The sequence below is a fragment of the Hydra viridissima genome, unplaced genomic scaffold (genome assembly GCF_058129835.1).
Source record: "Hydra viridissima isolate aposymbiotic clone 2 unplaced genomic scaffold, HvirCarnegie_v1 scaffold_8, whole genome shotgun sequence".
NCBI classification, from domain to species: domain Eukaryota; kingdom Metazoa; phylum Cnidaria; class Hydrozoa; order Anthoathecata; family Hydridae; genus Hydra; species Hydra viridissima.
In genome coordinates, this window is record NW_028324307.1 from 5,453,343 (window position 1) to 5,473,045 (window position 19,703).

The 19,703-nt window shown below is 31.6% G+C and overlaps 2 pseudogenes across 1 annotated transcript; one reads left to right on the forward strand and one right to left on the reverse strand.

The window, feature by feature from the left end:
* Positions 1 to 234: 234 nt before the first annotated feature.
* On the forward strand, positions 235 to 779 carry LOC149884716 (E3 SUMO-protein ligase ZBED1-like; annotated as a pseudogene).
* Positions 780 to 5,884: 5,105 nt separating this feature from the next.
* LOC149884717 (uncharacterized) lies at positions 5,885 to 10,956 on the reverse strand (annotated as a pseudogene). Its single transcript, XR_016454767.1, has 3 exons — positions 8,923 to 10,956; positions 8,530 to 8,693; positions 5,885 to 7,772 (listed from the first exon to the last, which is right to left on the reverse strand). The product of XR_016454767.1 is annotated as an uncharacterized LOC149884717 (transcript).
* Between the last annotated feature and the right edge of the window lie 8,747 nt (positions 10,957 to 19,703).

The window sequence follows — 19,703 nt, forward strand, 5'->3', positions numbered from 1 at the left end:
CAATCATTTTATGATCTTTTTTGTTTTGATCACACTTTACAATTAACCATCAATGATGCCGTGAGTGAAATTGATGGAATACAGACTGTCCTTTCCAAAAGCCGTCGTATTGTGTCACATTATCATCATAGCTGCCAGGCTACACAGAATTTGCATAGAGAGCAGAAGCGATTAGGAAAGGTAGAACGAGAACTGATAATCAATGTTGCTACTAGGTGGAACTCGGATTACTTTATGCTGAAGAGATTATGCGAAAAAAAGATGCTATATCTGCAGAGCTAGCAATAAGTGAAAAAATTGATAATTTGACTAAAGCAGACTGGAAGCTTGCTGAAGGCTATCACACAGTTCTTGCTCCATTTAAACAAGCAAGTAGAAAATTATGTAGCAAGAACTACCCAACGTTGTCTATGAAAATTCCGGCTTTGCATGGCTTAAATCAGCAATTGCAGCGATTCATCAATGATCCTTCACATAAGGGTTGTGGTGTACTTATTGCTCGAAAATTAAAGTTTAAACTAGACCAACGATTTCCGCAATTCATATCAGCTTTGCCTGATGCAGCATGTACATTTCTTTATCCACGCTACAAATCCATCTTCTTCTTTGAACAACAACAAGCTACTGTTGTAGACAGTCTTCATCAGTACTCTGAGGAATTCCGATCTCGTGGCGGTACTGGTGTTGGTGGAGGTGGACATTGTGCCTTGAGCGATCATGACACGAACTTAATTCAAGGTGCAATTCCAAAACTATTACGCTTTATGTTACGTGATTAACACAGATTAAGACTTGATGGTAATTGTAATGGCCTGCAGTTCAGATTTAGTTTTCAGATTTACTGCATTGTGTTTTAATTTAATTACAGATGAATAATAAAACAATAATGCATAGTTTTTCATTTCTGTTTGCTATTTATGTTTTACGGCTATTTATATTATATATTATATAATACTTTGTAGGAACATCTGCTAGTGCTGGTGCTCCCGCTCCTGCTTTTGGAAGTGCTGGTCCTGGTTAAGGTCCTGCTGTCGAAGTCATCCCATAAACTTCTTGGCTTGGAGGCTGCAGCCTCCAAGCCAAGAAGTTTATGGGATGACTTCGACAGCATGCTTACAACAGCAACTGCGAATAGGATGCTGCCAGTTGATGATGCAGATTCTGTACAAGAGGAGGTCAGAATGTTTATGATTGAACCTCCTATTGGAAGGAACGCCAATGTACTTGATTGGTGGAAAGTTAATCATCACCGTCTGCCGAAACTCTCAAGAATAGCGAGGGCACTATTGGCTATTCCAGCAACTTCTGCAAATTTGGAGAGATTGAACTCGACGTCTGGTAACATTGTTAAAAGAAGGCTATGTAATCTACTCTCTGAGCATGTGGCTGAACTAACTTTTATTCACGAAAATTTTTAGTATAGCACATAGCAGTAGCGTATCGAAGCCAGACTGCCCTGCCAGCCACAGTCAGTACAGTACACTGTAGATTAAGGTCTCGGACTTTCTGGAACAATTGCCTATGCATGTACTACTACTTTACATAACTGTATAGCATTTGCATTCATTATAGAATTGTACTTTTACTTGTATTGTATCATCTGTTAAACTATAACTGTAAATATAATACTAGTCCTAGTCTTTATTCTATGCGCTACTTGACTTGATTTTTTTTAACTTGAATTATTACACATTGTAATTGTATTGTATGATACTCATCTCATTTGATTTCACTCTCTTATATTTGACTCTAGAGTCTAGTCTGTGTTGCTTAGTATTTTGTTTACATCATAGAACTGCAATATGATTGGTTATTGAATATAAAATGTATAATATTTCGTTTCTGTTCTGTGTTTTGTCACACACTATAAATTATTACTATTTAAATACCAAATTTCAATATCAGTGCAGCGTACTTTCGAATCGAATCGAATTCGAACGAAAGTGGCTTAGTTTCGTTTCGAATCGTTTCGAACTTAAAATCTTAGTTTCGCACATCACTAGTACAGAAGAAATACAAAATGTAAGGAAATCATGATAGACACAGCATGAGGAAGCGCTTTTATTACACTTAAGGATCGTAAGGAGAGCTTTGCAAACAACCTTAGCGTACGGTTAATAAATTTACGGTTAATAATTTCTACGAAAAACGATTAGGGTAAAACAAGTAGATCAATCTTAGACAAAATAAACAACAGTAAAAGGAGCACTTGGAATTTAAATAAATGGAAAAAAACTCAGAACGAAACAGATTTGTTAAAGAGAATTCAGAATACAAACCAACATAAATTCTTTGTTTTGGATATTAACGATTTTTATATGGTTCAACCCACCATTTAGCAAAAATATGATTATGAAAGTTGGCAAGTCATTTCTTGATTAAGTAGACAAGCATATTGAACAAGATATTCAACAAAAACATTTTAAAAATTAGCTACAGCTGCATGCCAAATTAAAATTCTATAATAAACTTGCATAATCACGAAATCTTCGACAAAGTTGCAGACGCAAGCAAGAAATCTTGCAACTCTATCAGCAGTCTTCATTGCCCCCTAAACCAATTTTAGCTAACTAAATACATCCTATAGCATGATATATAAAATAACGGCTTTGTATATATACAAAGCCGTAATTTCATCCGACCTTCCGAACTATGTAGATAAAGTATATATTGGCATAAGTAAACAACCATTTAAATTACGTTATGCAAATCACATTAATTCGTTTAATATTGCAAGGTACAAAAACGACAAACAATTATCTAAGGGGAAATAAAGCGTATAAAAAAAAATAATGGAAAACCAAATGAACCATCATCAGGAAATGTCAGCCTTAGCAACTAACCACAAAAAGATACACTCCATGGTCAAATGAAAATCAGAAATTGATATCAAAGGTAGACATGAATAGATGCATGTTTGTGTTATTTCACAGCGAGGATTAATGTGAAACCAACGACAAAAGTAATTTTTTAACGGGAATTTTTACGGCATTTTTAACGACTTTTTCTTTTTGTTTCAATTTTTCTTTTGTGACAGTTTTTTCATTATGTATTTTGAGAGAGGATTGCCGGTAAGGTGCCGGAAAGAGGATTGCCGGTAATTGCCGTACGAAACTTTAAGTATAAACAAGGTTATCATCCTTCACTGTACATTAAATATATTAAAGCGCTCTTGAATAAAGAAGTTTTTCTAATCACACACACACACCCATACACCCACAAATTTTTTATATACTTGCAATTGTTTGAACAGATAATTAATGAGGCACATTTTAACCAAAGTAATGTGGTATACTTAAACATTTATAATGGCGCGGAAACGTATGTAGCAACCTGCAATGCGTGCTAATATATTTAATTTTTTACTACACGCGTGAGTATCGGCAAAATAGTGAGGTGTTTAGAAATGTCCTCCATCGTCGTTGTTTCTAATACCCGTTATTAATACATAAAAACTTTTAGCTAATTCTTAAAATTAAAATTTATTATGTTTGACCCAATCAATCACTTTTAGTTTTCTTATTTTGTGAAACGCAATAAATTAAAGTTACATTATTTTTTTCCACGAATAGCAGTGATCTGTTGCAGATTTGTAACGAGGCTGAATTTGAAAACCAGCAAAAAAGGAGAATCTTAGAGTAAATCAACCTGTAAAATCCAAAAATCAAAATCTTTTGTCGTAAAAAAAGTCTTCAAGATGTAATTAGCGTGTTTGAAAGTGTTAATTTTTTGTAGGTGCTAATGTGTGTAGGTGTTAATGTTTGTAGGTGCTAATGAATGTAGGTGTTAATGTATGTAATTGTTAATGCATTAAATGTGTGAAAATGACGCGGTTGTAAAAATGTATAAAAAGAGATTGTATTTTGTAAAATGTATTGATTCGCAGTCAGATGTAAAAAATATTATCAAGTTTAATAAAAGACTTATTAGTGTCTCAGGGAAAGTTTAAATAATTTCCCCACCCCACCCCCACACCCACACACTTTTTTGGTAGGTTTTTTTTAAAAAACTCGCTTTAACGATTAAATTACTTTTTGATTTTTATACATTTTTATAGATTATTTCGATCAGTTTTCTATTTCTCATTTTTTGTTACTTCATTTTTTTTTTTAAATATAGATAAATAATTGTGTTTATAATAACGTAAATACAAATGTGATTCGAAGAAAGTATTGAAAATAATTAGGGGACATGATGGTATAGCGCCTATGATGGCATACTGGTCATATTTCCAAAAATATTGGTTTTGGTGTATAAGTGATTAGACCAACATGTGTATATTAGTTCTGGTGAAAATTCGTCCTTCTGTCGTAAATAATGCTATTGTAATCAACAAACATAAATTTACGCATGTGGTGTTGTAGTTTTAATGCCCTCATATATTTAGGATAACGATTTTATTATACATCATACAGAAGTGAAACTTTCATGCATTTCATCTGAAAGCTTTGTACATTTATTAGAATACTTATTTTAATGCTATGTGTAAAATAAGGTAGACACAGCTTGTTTTAATAAATATGGTGACTCTTTCCTATGATGGCATACCGAGAAGTTGCCATCATAGGAAAGTCTGCAAAATGCGTTGAAAAAAATGCCTGAAATAAATTTTAACGCGCATAAAAAGGTGATCAGGCTAACAAAAAGATAAAATACAAGAGTTTGAGAAACCAACGCATTTGGAAATGAGAACTCCCCCATCAGAAGCTTCCACATGCATTGGATCTTCTGTTTCAACGAAAGGATAAGATCTTGTGTACAAAGTTGTGTCCAGTGCCTTTAGCAATCCCTAAAATTGAATTGAAAAGGGCATGAAAACATGGAAAAACTGGACCTCTGAATACCACACCGGATATCCAAGAATTAAAAGATAAGGCAAAAGAAAAAGATAACAAAGAAAAGGAAAAATTTGCTAGAAAAACAAAAAGAAAGACGACTGTTGAAGAAAAATACTGCAGTAAGGAGATTAAAGGAAGTAATAATGCAATGGGTTTCGAATCTGATACAGCGTTTTTGTATTGTTATGAACTTTATTTGCTGTCTTGCTCTAAAGAACCATGGATTTGTTGTCAAAAATGTAGATCTTGGTATCATTGCTTATGTGCAGGCATAAAGAGAAGTAGAAAAAAATTTATATGTGAACTATGCTTGTAGACAAAATATTTATTTTTGATTTTCTTTTTTTGATAAGTTGTGTTTCCATTAATAAAAAACAAAAAAAATCTTGCTTGTCTAATTTCTTTAAAGTGTGCCATCATAAGAGCAGTTAGTTGCCTATGATGGCATACTTGTATTTTTTTTTTTTAATGGTATAAACTTATAAAAAAGCAAAATAGTAAAAATTCTGAGGTTCATTATTATTTTGCATGCTAGAGGGAATACACCTATGTCAAAAATTATTTTTTAAGTTTTCAGGTAATGACTCAGAGAAACGTTAAAGTCAAGTATGCCATCATAGGCACCTTTCCCCTATAGTAGTTTTAAAACGAAACATCACGGGAAAAAAAAACTGAACTTTCTTAAGATTGACCATCTCTGAGAAGTTATTTCATACATTCCTTTTTTTTTTTTTTTTTTTTTTTTTTGCGATTGCATTTTTTGCAATTCAATGTTAGAACTACAAAAAAAAACTACTTACATATTAGGGCACCCAAAATAACTATCAGCACGCGATGAAAACATGCTTTACACGCTAAGCAAACGCAACCCAAAAGCAGGAGTATCAGCTTTGAGTGCAGAAATCATTGTTTCGCTTGTAGACAAATCAGTTCGTTTGACAGTAAATTATTACACAAGAAAGAAAAAAACTCGCTTTAAGCTGTAAAAAATCCTTTGTTGATAAGAACCAATTACCAATAACAAAAAAAATATTGCTAAGAGCATTAAACTGATTCAGTGGAAAAATTGAAAATGATTATCTTTAGCAATGAATGGAATTTCAAAATTATTAACAGAAAAAAATAACTCACCTAAACATTGTTTCAGAGATAACTGCCGAATTGCTGTCGAATTTCAGAGATTACTGTCAAATTGAAATAAAACCGAAAGTAAATTAAAGCTAGTTGATAAATAACGCTGTTCAACAAAATAAAACTTTTTCATCTCTTCTCATCATTTTCATCTCTTCTCAGTTTTTTATTCTGATTCCAAATTTGTTATAAGCTTTCTTTTATCACGTTTCGCTCATGAGATGCATTGTATTGATTTCAAAGCTTTTGTGCATATTTGAGAGATTTACAGGAAACAGAATCGTACAAAAGTTCATCTCATTGTTGTTTAGCTTATAGACCATGATTATTTGACATTAGTTTATTGAGCAAGGGTATATCGAATAAAAACAAACAAAAAAGTAACATTAAAATCGCTGTGAATACAATTTTCTCTTGTGCATTTTGTTTGGTTCTTCACTCTTTAACAGCCAACAGTAGTCAGCCATTATGCTTTCATTTTAAAAACATTGCTAACGTTTTTCCATTAGTTAAATGTCTTGGTGAATCATTCACCTTGTTTATCACTTACAGCTCCAAGATTTTCAGGGAAAAAGTCAAGGTGGGAATGAAAAAAATGTAATTTCATAGTCATCGACATTCCTTTATAAGTGGGAGATTTGTGATTGCCCAAAAAGTTCTGACAAATCCATGTGAAGTCTGCCTAGCTTCTTTTTCTTCAAGATTAAGAAAATCTATGACGTTTGCATCCTGCTATACTTCATGAATTTGCGGCCCAACAAAGGTTCCTTCCTTTAGTTCTGCTGCGCTGGTTTTTCGGAAATTTATTTACCAGGTACTAAAGTCTTACAGAATTAGTCTTTCTCATTGCGTTCACAAAGCTCTTTATTAAGACAAACTTAAATCGGAGGGATGGTAAGAGAATTTTCTGAGGTTCGACCAAAGGAATATATTGGAAACTAGTTGCTCCTGGATTATACTCATTCCTTTGATGCCAGTCACGTTTGACATAATGTTCTGCAGTAGCACGACTGTCCCACAGGTACAGGAAGCGAGACAGTTTTTTGAACCCTGCTTGCATGCCAACTAACATTCAAATGACTTTAAATCACAGATATTCCACTGATGTGTTTTGTAATCGATAGCTTCGAGTAATTTTCTTATGTTTTCATGTATTTCACTTAAATGAACGGAATGTGGAATGGTATGCAAGACCTTTGATTGCCATTATGTAAAAGCACACTTTCAAACTCCGCTTTCAAAATTCAAGAAACAATCGCTATTAAAAAGCTATGTGGGGCTGCGATAAAACTCCAATAAGTCCATTGATGTCATTGCAATAACAAGATGGGCCATCAACAACAAAAAAACTTAGATAAGTCAAAATAACCTTTTCGATAATATCACACCTTTACGCCTGTTCCAATTAGGTGTCTCTGCTTAAGTCTTGATGCTAAAAGCTCGGCTTTTTCTTTTCACAAGCATAAGTCTCAAACCAAATCTTTGAGCTCATCTTGGGTAAAGGTTTCTGGTCGTATATCAGAATCAGGGGTGTAGTCCAAGTCCGTAGAATCCTGATCACTATTGCCAGTAAAAGTTTTAAATTCAGTTTCATCTTCAACAGACTGAAGTCTCTTCAATGGAGGGACTGGAACAGACAGTGACGCATCATAAGAAACTGATCAGATGGCAGAACCCAAATTTTGATGCAGCGTTTTGTGCTTATCTTAATGCTGCAAAAGTAATAAACAGGGTTCCCTCCATATCATAGGTATAGCAAATTGAAGTGAAGTCTTTCGCTTATGAAGCCAATCGCATAAACCACTAGAAGAAAAAGTACAAATTATTTGCTCCACACATGATTTGTCCTTATCGCCTTGCGGACATCCAAAATACAATTTGTAGATTTTCATTAGGTCATTCGTAGTTCTACGAATGACCTAATGAAAATTAGTAGTAGAGAAGTAATATTATTTAAGCTGTAACAAAATCACCGCGAAACATAATTAATTTTATCACAAAAACTAGACATGCTGTAGAAAAACAAAAAGCAGATTTGAAATCGCTAACAAAAACTCTATTTAGTCCACATAAATTTATGTCTGATGAAAAAAGCTTGTTGACCAGTGCAGTTAATGTTTTCAGGTAGCTTTGTTTTTTCTAATGAAAAAACTCTCCCTCAAAGATTTTTTAAAATGCATATCTAGTTTAAGCAAGATGTGCTAACTAGAAAGCACATTTAAATTACAAGTTTATAATTATAAACTTTTAATTTTAAAAAATTACTTATTCTTATGAGGATTTTGTTGTTCAAAGTTAATGGATTGGATTATTTATTACCAAGATGAAAAAGATATTTGTGTTTAGAAGTATCAATGAATTTCCGATTATTTTTCATGGAAGAAGAATATTTGAATATCATCATCATCATCATCATCATCATCATCATCATCATCATCATCATCATCATCATCATCATCATCATCATCATCATCATCATCATCATCATCATCATCATCATCATCATCATCATCATCATCATCATCATCATCATCATAGAATTCGCAAAAATACTTTTTACAGGGATGGAAGAGGTGATATCTGAAAGTCTTTAAACGATCGGAACTAATTCATGCTGGCATTTAGGGTAGACCGGGGCACGTTGGCCCCCCTTTTTTCTTTGATTCCTAACTTTTTCGCATTTCGTGTTTTATTTTGTTTCTTAATGGGAGAAGGTTGCTAAAACTATATAAAATAAAAAAATCTTTTATTAAAAGCTTAAATAAACTTGTGAAAATTTTTAAAATGCTTTATTTAAGGTGATGTTCCTTGGGCCAATGTGCCCCTTACTTGGGGTAAGTTGGCCCATGGGTTGGGGCAGATCGGCCCTCAAAATAATTTCTAGTTAAATTTGAGGTAAGAAAGGTGCATACAGTTAAAACAATTATATATAAATGAACAATCGTTATCTTACCATAGCATTTAATATGGTTACATACATTATAATATTTAGTCACAGATTAGTCACTATCTTCATCTAATGGGACTTAAAGATCATTACAGTATAAACATTCATAAAATAGACCCTTGAACTCTTTTTCTACGCAAGTCATATGTGCCCAATGATGGCAGATTGAACACTGAATCCACTCTGCACCTGGAAGACTGTTTGAGAAAGGTTTGAGGCATCTAAGACACAAAACATCTTCATTCTCATCTTCAATCTCATCTTTCTCATCTTTCTTGTTTGGTTTCTTTCTCTTAGTTTGACAAGATTGAATCTTGCTGGTTTTAGAATTATCTGGATCACCTACTTTGGTAGAGAATAGCTTTTTAGTAAACGTTTTATTTTGTTTCAAAGTCCTTTCTTTTTTTTCTTTTGATGTCTTCTGTTCATGTTCTAAGGCTTTTTTAACAGGGGTATCTGTTAATATAGCAGAAACTCGTTTCCGATTTTTAGGCCTATTTATTCTCTGTTTTTGAGGCTTAGCTTTTTCAAAAGGCCTTACTTCTTCAGGAGATGGTGAAAGTAAAAGGTTAGGAGTGGCACCTGGTATTTTATTTAAATCTGGAAAATTTTCTTCCTTTGAAGTAGACAGAGAGGCAGTCGATTTATTGAGATCTGCAATGGAGAAATCAACATCAGGATCTGGTCTATCTGATGTATACGACAAAAAAGTCACTTTCTGAAAAAATATCTCTGTTAAATGGATAAACTCCAGTTACTTGGAAACCACTCATTTTGTTCCTTGGAGTTATAGCATTAGGAAGTGCTGTTCTTACTATACCAGGTACATCATAGATAGTCATAGGTCGTTTGTTTACAGTTATCCACGCATCACATGCTGAGTTAACAAACTTTTTAAAAGGACCATAAACACTTCTATCCAATGACTGTAGCTTATGGCTACAGTGTGGTGGAAAGGATAAAAGTGTGATCCCATTTTCTTTGCAAAAATCAAGAACTGGTGCATCAAGATGAGAGCTGTAGTTGTCAATCAAAACTAGACAAGGACGGTTGTTTGAGCAACGTGTGTGAATGGCAAAATGTTTGATAAATTTTAAAAAATTTTTCTCTGTCATCCAGCCTGAGGAATGGGCTGATCTATCACAACCTATTGGTCCATCACGAATAAAGTGGGACTTAAAGTTAACTCTCGGAAAGATAAAATATGGGGGCACACTATTACCAATCGCATTAACTGCCAAAGCCATAGTCACTAATGCTCCTCTTTCAGCAGATGTTACTCGACCTATCTGGGGAAAGCCTCTACGAGCAACAATACGGTCTGGTCGTTGCACAGTTGTAATTCCGGTCTCATCAATATTCCATATGTCTGCAGGGGTTACTTTCAACCTTGTCAAAACATTATTTAAGTTGTCAAAAAACAATTCAACATTATGCTGATTAAAGCTAGTGCAGCGGGCTAAACTTGTTGCTTGAGGAGAACGAACAGAAAGTTTTGGATGCCTCTTCAAGAATCCTGCAAACCAATCACAACCTGCAATTTGTAACTCTGTCCATGATTGGAGAATTTTTCTGCTGCAGGCAAGAGCATATGTATATGCAAATCGTCTGACCTCCTTAGGAGAAAGACCATAGTATATGTCACTTGCTTTCATAAGGTATTGCTCAAGCAAGTCTTCCTGCTCAGGTTCAAATACCTGAAAAGAAAATAGAATTAGCCTACACATTGCATAAACATTCTTTTTAATTATTCCGGTTGTGTTTTACAGTTAACAATGAGTGCATGGGTCTTTACTAATGTTATAGAAACAAACTATCAAATTCAAATCAGTAATTAAACACAAAAATTAACATGCCTGAAATCTTTTGGCATAGCCAAACTTGTTCCAAGGTTTTCTGTTTGATTTAGGAGGTTGTAGATCTCTTAGTATAGTAGTTACTTCATTAACTTCATTTGGCTCAGGCATGTCAACAGTAGCAACAATCTGGCATTCATTTTTATTATCAGAAAATGAAGGAATCACTGAGTTCTCATTAATCACCTCAGTTTGAACAGAAGCATTACTAACAGAAGGTAATCCATACTGGATTACCTTCTGTTAGTAATGCTTCTGTTCAAACTGAGGTGATTGTACTTATTGCAATATCTTCTTAAAGTCTTCCGTGGGATATTGAACTCCATACTAACTTTTCTTATTGATCTTTTATATTCTGTAACTTGTGTTACTGCAAGTAACATTGTATCTTGTGACGCTTTTCCTCGCTCTGACTTGCGAACATAGTTTCGCACCATTTTTAGTTAGATCTAAAAATATATTCAAAGTATAATGTTACATTATACTTTGATTACACAATTCTACATTATTAATGTAGAATTGTTGTAAAACTTACATGTTAAATATTATATTACATATTTACAGTTTTTTAAATTTTACTTTTTTTAATATATTTCATATTAATTACATGTTAGTTATGTTTTTAAATATGAAAGGTATATAAAAGATTATATATATATATATATATATATATATATATATATATATATATATATATATATATATATATATATATATATATATATATACATACATACATATAATATAGAGTAAATAGTGATTATTTTTCATTACCTACACAATATGAAACCTTGATTGCACTAACAAAATTATTAAATGCCCAATTATTTATAAGGATATATCTTCCCTGACATATTTGAAAGCTGGTTTAGAACTGATGTGTGTTGAAACTTACAATTAGGTACTTATTGCATATTAACTTTTTTAAATATGTATTATTTACTTATTAATATTATATGTTTACATATTTAATTTTTTTAATACTACAAAAACAAAATTACTTACTGCTATTACATTCTTATATAAATTTACATATTCCCAACATAGTATGAGATTCTAACAAAATTATTAAATACCTAATTGATTTATTAGGCTTAATTCTTATCTGATGTTTTGAAACTGGCTAAAAAGTCTCAATCAGATTAGCGTTTTAATAAAAACATTCTATCACTGGCATTTTATTCCATCACAAACAATTTAATATGAATTAAAAAATGTGCATGCGTAAACGGGGTACGTTAGCCCACATGGCCAACGTGCCTCGTTTGTGCTGGGTCAACCTGCCCCATCGCCATGTTTAGAGTAAAAATTACTTTTTTCTTAACCCATCAACAGATACTGTGTAACATTGTATATTAAAATAATCCTTAGGCTTTAAACTTCAAACAAGATACTTACCTACAGCACTACTGTCGAAGACTGGTGAACACAAACACATCAAGCAAACTGTTCAAAATTTACTTCAGCTTATCCAAAATCGATAAAAAGATACAACACTGGCAACTGTACTCAGATATCAGTGATACTTCTGAGGAATGAGGGGAGGAGTGCTGTCAACCTTCCCCTTGATTCCTAGCGCGCCGAAGCGCATAGTCATAGAACTAACTCAAAAGGGCCATCCTGCCCCTAGGGCCAACGTGCCCCGGTCTACCCTAAATATCGAGGGCACGAGTAACCTCTGTTCGCTTTGCTGATTTGTATATTTGCTATCATTTGAACAATACTGAGCTGTTGATTTAAAAAAATTTGTTGCGATGTCAGTTTGGTTTAACTGAGCATCTGTTGCAGTTTTAATAAAACTTTTCATTTTAAGATGAAATTACATGGCAGATAGAGAGTTAATAGTTTTAAAAATGTTTAGAATGAGTTTACTCTGCACCTTTTTTTTTTACCTTAAACTATTTTCTGTTATAAATTTACGCTTCTTTATTAATTAATTGCAAAAGTTATATTGGATAAATTAACTTGATAAATGTTGCTCGTAGCAACCGCCGGTCAGATGCTTAAGTCTGAAAGATTTTAGAGTCTTGGTCCAAGCAAAACGAATATTTCTGAGTCAAGAGTGTTAATTGACGCATAGCCAACAAAATTCTCCGTTGAAACGAAATAGTGGAACTCTTTAGTCTAAAATGATTCTTGATATGACTCTTTTTCCTTTTTTTATATATTTTGTGATAAGAAAAAAATGTTCTAGCTAAAAATCAATCAAAGTTTAGTAAATCTATTGAAGCTAACAAGGATCATCTTGGAAATAAATTTTTTTTGTGACAGCTGACATTGTTAGCTGTGAATCACCGTAAAAGTGGGTGACTATGAACAGCGGGGTGACTATGAACATCAGTACCAAGTTAACTAAAAGGTGAAACAACACACACAATAGATCTAAATTGTGCGTTATTTTGATCCATTTGCATTAAATACAATATTTAAAACTTAATTTTAGGCAAAGCAAAATATTTTTCTTTTTCGGCTTTTCTTTATCGCATATCAACAACATGAGTTACATTGTTCGGGAAGTTAGTTGACTTATCAAGTCATATCTTAAGAAGCATCAAAACTCTATAAAAGTTGCTACACATCAAGTTCAGGTACATATTGTTCAAATGAATTCAACATTGAGGGTGTAACTTGTCAGTAAATGATTATTTGCTCATTTAAAAATAACATTTTTTAATCAAGAATTCAGGTGTGTTTTTTTAATAATTTAAGGAACTATGCCTCGAGATTACAAAAGAAAGGAAAATAGCCGAGGTTAAAAAACAAATTACACTCAAAAAGAATTACAAGCAGCAGTAAATTAGGTGAAAAACCACGGATTTACTATCAGGAAAGCAGCTAAAGCTTATAACATTCCGCTAGGAACTCTCCATAAAAACGTAAAACTTGGAAATCAAGTTCCAAAAAAGCATGGTGGATAAATCAGACTTGACAGTTCTACAGAAAATTTAATTATTCAAACAATTACTTATATGACAGATTGGAGGGTACCTCTTAATTCTTTGGACATTCGACTTTTAGTTAAATGTTATTGTGATGAAAGGAAAATAACAGACTTTATATTTAAAAATGATATGCCTGTTGTAGATTGGGTTTAGTCTTTCATGAAAAGGCATTGTTTGATGAAAAGGGTTGCTGACAATGTAAAGCACAGTAGGGCTTTAGTAAATGAAGAAACCCTTAACCGTTATTTTAACAACTTATATCAAGAGTTAAAAGGTATACCTCCAGAAAACATGCACAGTATTGTGAAAAAGTTAAGAACCACTAAATAAAAAAAAATATTTTTTTCAAATAAATTTAATTAAATTTTATTCTAAAGATAATAAAATAGTCTTTTTTTTTCAAACATATTAAATAGAACATGAGAAAAAAGAAAAAAAAATTTTTTTTTTGAAAGTTAGTTAATAGAACCTATAAAAATAAGGATTAAATATTATGTGTTAATTTTTTTTTAGTATTTTTTGTGTGAAAAAGTTAAGAACTACAAAGAATTTTTGGTGCTAAATGCGGCGGAAACAACTTTTTTAATTAATTTTTTTACCTTTTTTGTTTAAATATTCTATTAACCATTAAATTACCAAAAAACCAATAAAAGTATTTAAAAAAAATTAATCTTTTTTAAAACTTTTAAAAAAATTAGTTTCAAACAAAAAAAAATTCTTTTCTTTTGAAAAAATTGAGCAGAAAAGCTGTTACCTACGAAGATCGTGTAAAAGTGGTGCATTTTCACCAGAAAGGTAAATCCGCTCGTGAAATTGGAAAAATAATAAAGCGATCACATAGTTCGGTGTTAACAATCATCAAAAGATTCAAAGAGACGAAATCTTACGTTGATTGCCATCGTTCTGGAAGACCGCGTTTCACGACACCCAATGATGATCGCCTTTTAATCAGGTTGGCAAAGAAAAATCGAACCATGCCGTCGCATGAATTAAGAAGGGAATGGAAGCTTTCAAATGGCATCAAGCATCGGCATCACTTGTGGGTTGGAAACTGTTAGCTAACAATATGTTATGGAAAAAAGCTGTTCTAAAACCGCGACTTACCAAACAACATAAAAAAGCGAAAAGAATTTTGCCAAAGCGTCAAAGAATGGTCTAAACAAAAATGGAGGACAGTATTGTTCATTGATGAGATGAATATCGAGGTTGATAACCGAAAAAACCGAATTATGATTCGCAGGCAGCCTTCAGAAAAATAAAATCTCGATTGTATAGTTCAAAGAAAAAAACAAGGTAGCGGGATGGTTGGAATATGGTGCTGCATGATATATTATGATCTCGGTAGGTTTAAATTATTTGATGGTCGACTCAACTCTATTTATTAAGTCAATATTTTAAATAACAACTTGTTACCGTGAATTGATGCACTTAAGCAAAGCGTTCCGTTCATTTTTTAGCAAAACATTGCACCATGTCACAGGGCTAAAATTGTCTCTGAATGGTTCGAAAGCAAAAATATTGAGCGTCTAACTTGGCCACCAAATAGCCCAGGTCTAAATTGCATTGAAAATCTTTGGAGTTGGCTTGATAAAGAGATTGCCAAGAAAGCACCAAGAAGCCTCGAGGAGTTGCGCAATATTTTACCAGCAATACTTGGAAATGTTCCCAAACATATTTTAGAGAATTTAATAGGCTCAATGCCAAAACGTATAAATGAGTGCTTAAAAATTCATGGTAGAATTACGCGGTATTAGGTAAAAATTACCGTTTTTTGTTCAGTGGTTCTTAACTTTTTCACAATTTTTTTTAAATAAAAATTACCTATAAAACTTTAAATACATTTTTTTTAATTTGTTTAAAAGTTTTTATTATCTTTTTATCATATTTGTTTAAAAGTTATTATTATTTTTTATCTTGTTTCTCTATTTTCTAAAATTTATTATTATGATTTTTTTACCAGAAAAATATATTCGGTTAAATAAAAATTTAAAGATAAAAATAAATTATGATTTGTTTTTTTGGTGGTTCTTAAATTTTTCACAATACTGTGTAATTATGACGAGACCAAAATAACAGATAATCCAGGATCCAAAGCTGTTATTTTTCGTCGTGGACATGGACACCGTGTTGAAAACAAACAGGAACATTCAAAGCAATCAACTAGTATAATGTTTGCTGGTAACCCCGTCACCCCGAATCCCGTGTTCAAAGTTACCCCGTTTTAAAAATATGAAGATGCTTGTATAAAATAAGAAAATTGAGGTATTTACTTTATAATATTTATCAGGCCTGGAACCAATTCTGGAAGCTGGATAGTATAATGTTCTGTTAAAAAAAAAAAAGTAGCGATTAGACTAACTGTTTTGTTATATGACGCAAAAATGTTTAAAAAGCGCTCATAGTCACCCCGTTTGACGGTACCCAGCAAACAAAAAGACGTCTTTTAGTCGTCTTAAAGACGTCTTTTCAAGACCGAAAAAGACGTCTTAAAGATGCCTTAAAAAGGACTACATTGTCCGTCGAAAAGATTGTTTAAAGACGTCTTACTCAAGACGGCCTGAAGATTTATTTGATTATATTTTAAGAAAACTGTGTCGTATTTATGGTATATATAAGTTGCTACTTCCGATTATAATAAGTATTAACAACATTAAAAACACCATTAAGCAAGTTCAAGTTCGTACTTTGTATTTTAGAAACATTATTAAAGAAGAAAAAGAAAATTATTTAAAAAAAAACAAACAACGCAAATAATTTAAAAAGGTACATATAATACAGTTAGTTGGATTGTTACCAAGTATCTTTCTATTTAACAATTTATACAACATATAATAACATATACAATATATAACAAAAAAAAAGAACATATTTTTTTTATTTTGTTTTTTGCCTTGAAGGAGCATTTTTACAATACCGTCCAATTTGCTGTTTAATTTCAGCATTTGAAACCTTTTCAAATCTTCTTTTTATAACTTCTAAAAATCAAATTAAACATCATGTAGGATATATTTATCAAATATATTGGAAATAAATTTAACTTAGATTTTCAACTAATTTAAAAGTTGAATAATTTAAACTTATTTTAGATTACCTTCTACTAAGTCATACAGTTTAGTTGATAATAAACCAATCTTTTCACGAGAACCTTTTAAGTTGAACTGTGTCAACAGGTTCTTTGTAAATAATCTAAAAAACATATCGAATAAATAATAAAATTTATGAAAAATATTAAACAATTTATAATTATTGATTTCCACAATTACTAAAATATATTTACAAAAAACGAAAAATGATTGCTATACAAAATATAATAAAAAAACCTATTCATGACCAATCTTGTCAGTTGTTTAAAATCTTCTGCACCTAAGAAACTTAGCTGTTTAACCTAAATAAAAGTTTGGCAAAATAATTATACAGAAACAAATATTTTCACTTTTAATTTATGCCATCAGCAATTGTAAAGTACGCATAAGTTTCACCTCACTTCCTATCTACTGTAACAACTTTAGATGGTTTTAAAAGGGTTCTTGCATCTTTTGGTAACTTTGAATGACCATGTTTTTTAAGAATACTCAAAAGCTCATTTAATTGGTTTTAAGAAACTTTGCTTTTCGAAGACCACATTACTAATCTTCTGATGTTTCTGTTGTCATAAGTGGTGCTGCATTACAACATTCAAAATTCTCATAATTGCAACTCGAAGACTTATTGTTTTCTCTGCATTCTTTAAAAACATTATTTAGGGCTTTACAAGGATTTTCAGGCTCAGCCTAAGAAGCATTAAATTCAGGATTCAAATTCCATGTACTATCATTAATATCTTCATCTTCAAATGTCATTATGAAATTCATGAAAAGGTTTTTTTATTATATTTTGTATAGCAATCATTTTTCGTTTTTTGTAAATATATTTTAGTAATTGTGGAAATCAATAATTATAAATTGTTTAATATTTTTCATAAATTTTATTATTTATTCGATATGTTTTTTAGATTATTTACAAAGAACCTGTTGACACAGTTCAACTTAAAAGGTTCTCGTGAAAAGATTGGTTTATTATCAACTAAACTGTATGACTTAGTAGAAGGTAATCTAAAATAAGTTTAAATTATTCAACTTTTAAATTAGTTGAAAATCTAAGTTAAATTTATTTCCAATATATTTGATAAATATATCCTACATGATGTTTAATTTGATTTTTAGAAGTTATAAAAAGAAGATTTGAAAAGGTTTCAAATGCTGAAATTAAACAGCAAATTGGACGGTATTGTAAAAATGCTCCTTCAAGGCAAAAAACAAAATAAAAAAAATATGTTCTTTTTTTTTGTTATATATTGTATATGTTATTATATGTTGTATAAATTGTTAAATAGAAAGATACTTGGTAACAATCCAACTAACTGTATTATATGTACCTTTTTAAATTATTTGCGTTGTTTGTTTTTTTTTAAATAATTTTCTTTTTCTTCTTTAATAATGTTTCTAAAATACAAAGTACGAACTTGAACTTGCTTAATGGTGTTTTTAATGTTGTTAATACTTATTATAATCGGAAGTAGCAACTTATATATACCATAAATACGACACAGTTTTCTTAAAATATAATCAAATAAATCTTCAGGCCGTCTTGAGTAAGACGTCTTTAAACAATCTTTTCGACGGACAATGTAGTCCTTTTTAAGGCATCTTTAAGACGTCTTTTTCGGTCTTGAAAAGACGTCTTTAAGACGACTAAAAGACGTCTTTTTGTTTGTTGGATATTGCGCGTCTTTTGTTGGATATTGCGCAATTTTTCACGATGATACAGTCTTTTAAAAGACGTTTTACGAAGACGTCTTACGAAGACGCGCAATTTTTCACGATGATACAGTCTTTTAAAAGACGTCATTCGAAGACAAGACCATTTTAAGACCTGAATAAGACGGTCTTAAGACGTCTTATGTTTGCTGGGAAGACGTCTTATGTTTGCTGGGTAGTTTTATAAAATCTTAATTTATAGGATAATTTTAACGCTTATCAAGCCGTCTCCTGTTTTTATCGTTTATGTGCACTATTTACATTTTGAGTTTTATCCTTTTCATGCTTAAAAAAGAAAAACCAAACCGAATTTGTCTCCTTTTTTCGGAAAATGAATAAAATTCGTAGGCATTAATTGAGAAAAAAAAAAGAAAAAGTTACATCGTTTAAAAACGATTAAAAAAATGCGGTGAATGCGGTTAATTTCGTGTTGCTGTTTGTAATAAACTGCTTATGCGGGGAATGAAAAAAAAAACTGAAACTAAAAGTATTTCCAAACCGAGTGCTTCTGGCAATACGGAGTTTTTTTCATTGTTCACCGTCGACCTTATTAAATCATTATATCTAGTTACTAAAGCATCACGTTTAAACTCATAAATAAACCAAATAAATGTAGTCAACATTTTGCATGACACTAACTGAATTTAACCCCTCGACCTCGTTTCATTGATCAGTTCATGTAATTCCGTTGCGGAAAGTTCTAGAACATTTAATGATGTTGTGGATTTAATAGTTTTAGGAGTTTTCTGTTAATAATTTCTATTTTATTAGTTCACGAAGGTACACAAAATACGCTTAATATACATATATAAGCTAAAAAAATGAATAAAAACGCTACGAGAAAAGGTAATAAGCAATTGACATGCAACATACTGTCTCAATTCAATTGATTACATATATAAGCAATTGACATGTAACATACTGTCTCAATTCAATCGAATTCTTTCAACTTGGATTGATCTACTTTGTTAACGACTTAAAAAAACTGAAATTGTTTTTAAAAAATGCTTACGGATAGCCTTCGGTTTATGTCACAACGAAAGAAAACGACTTCTTGTGGCTCTTTATGATGCCTATTGGTCTTTAATAAATAATACTGATTGATCAAAGTTCATTAAAGAGTGTATATGGCTTCGACTTATACAATTTACACTTAAAAATGACAAATTATTAATGTCAAATTATCACATAAT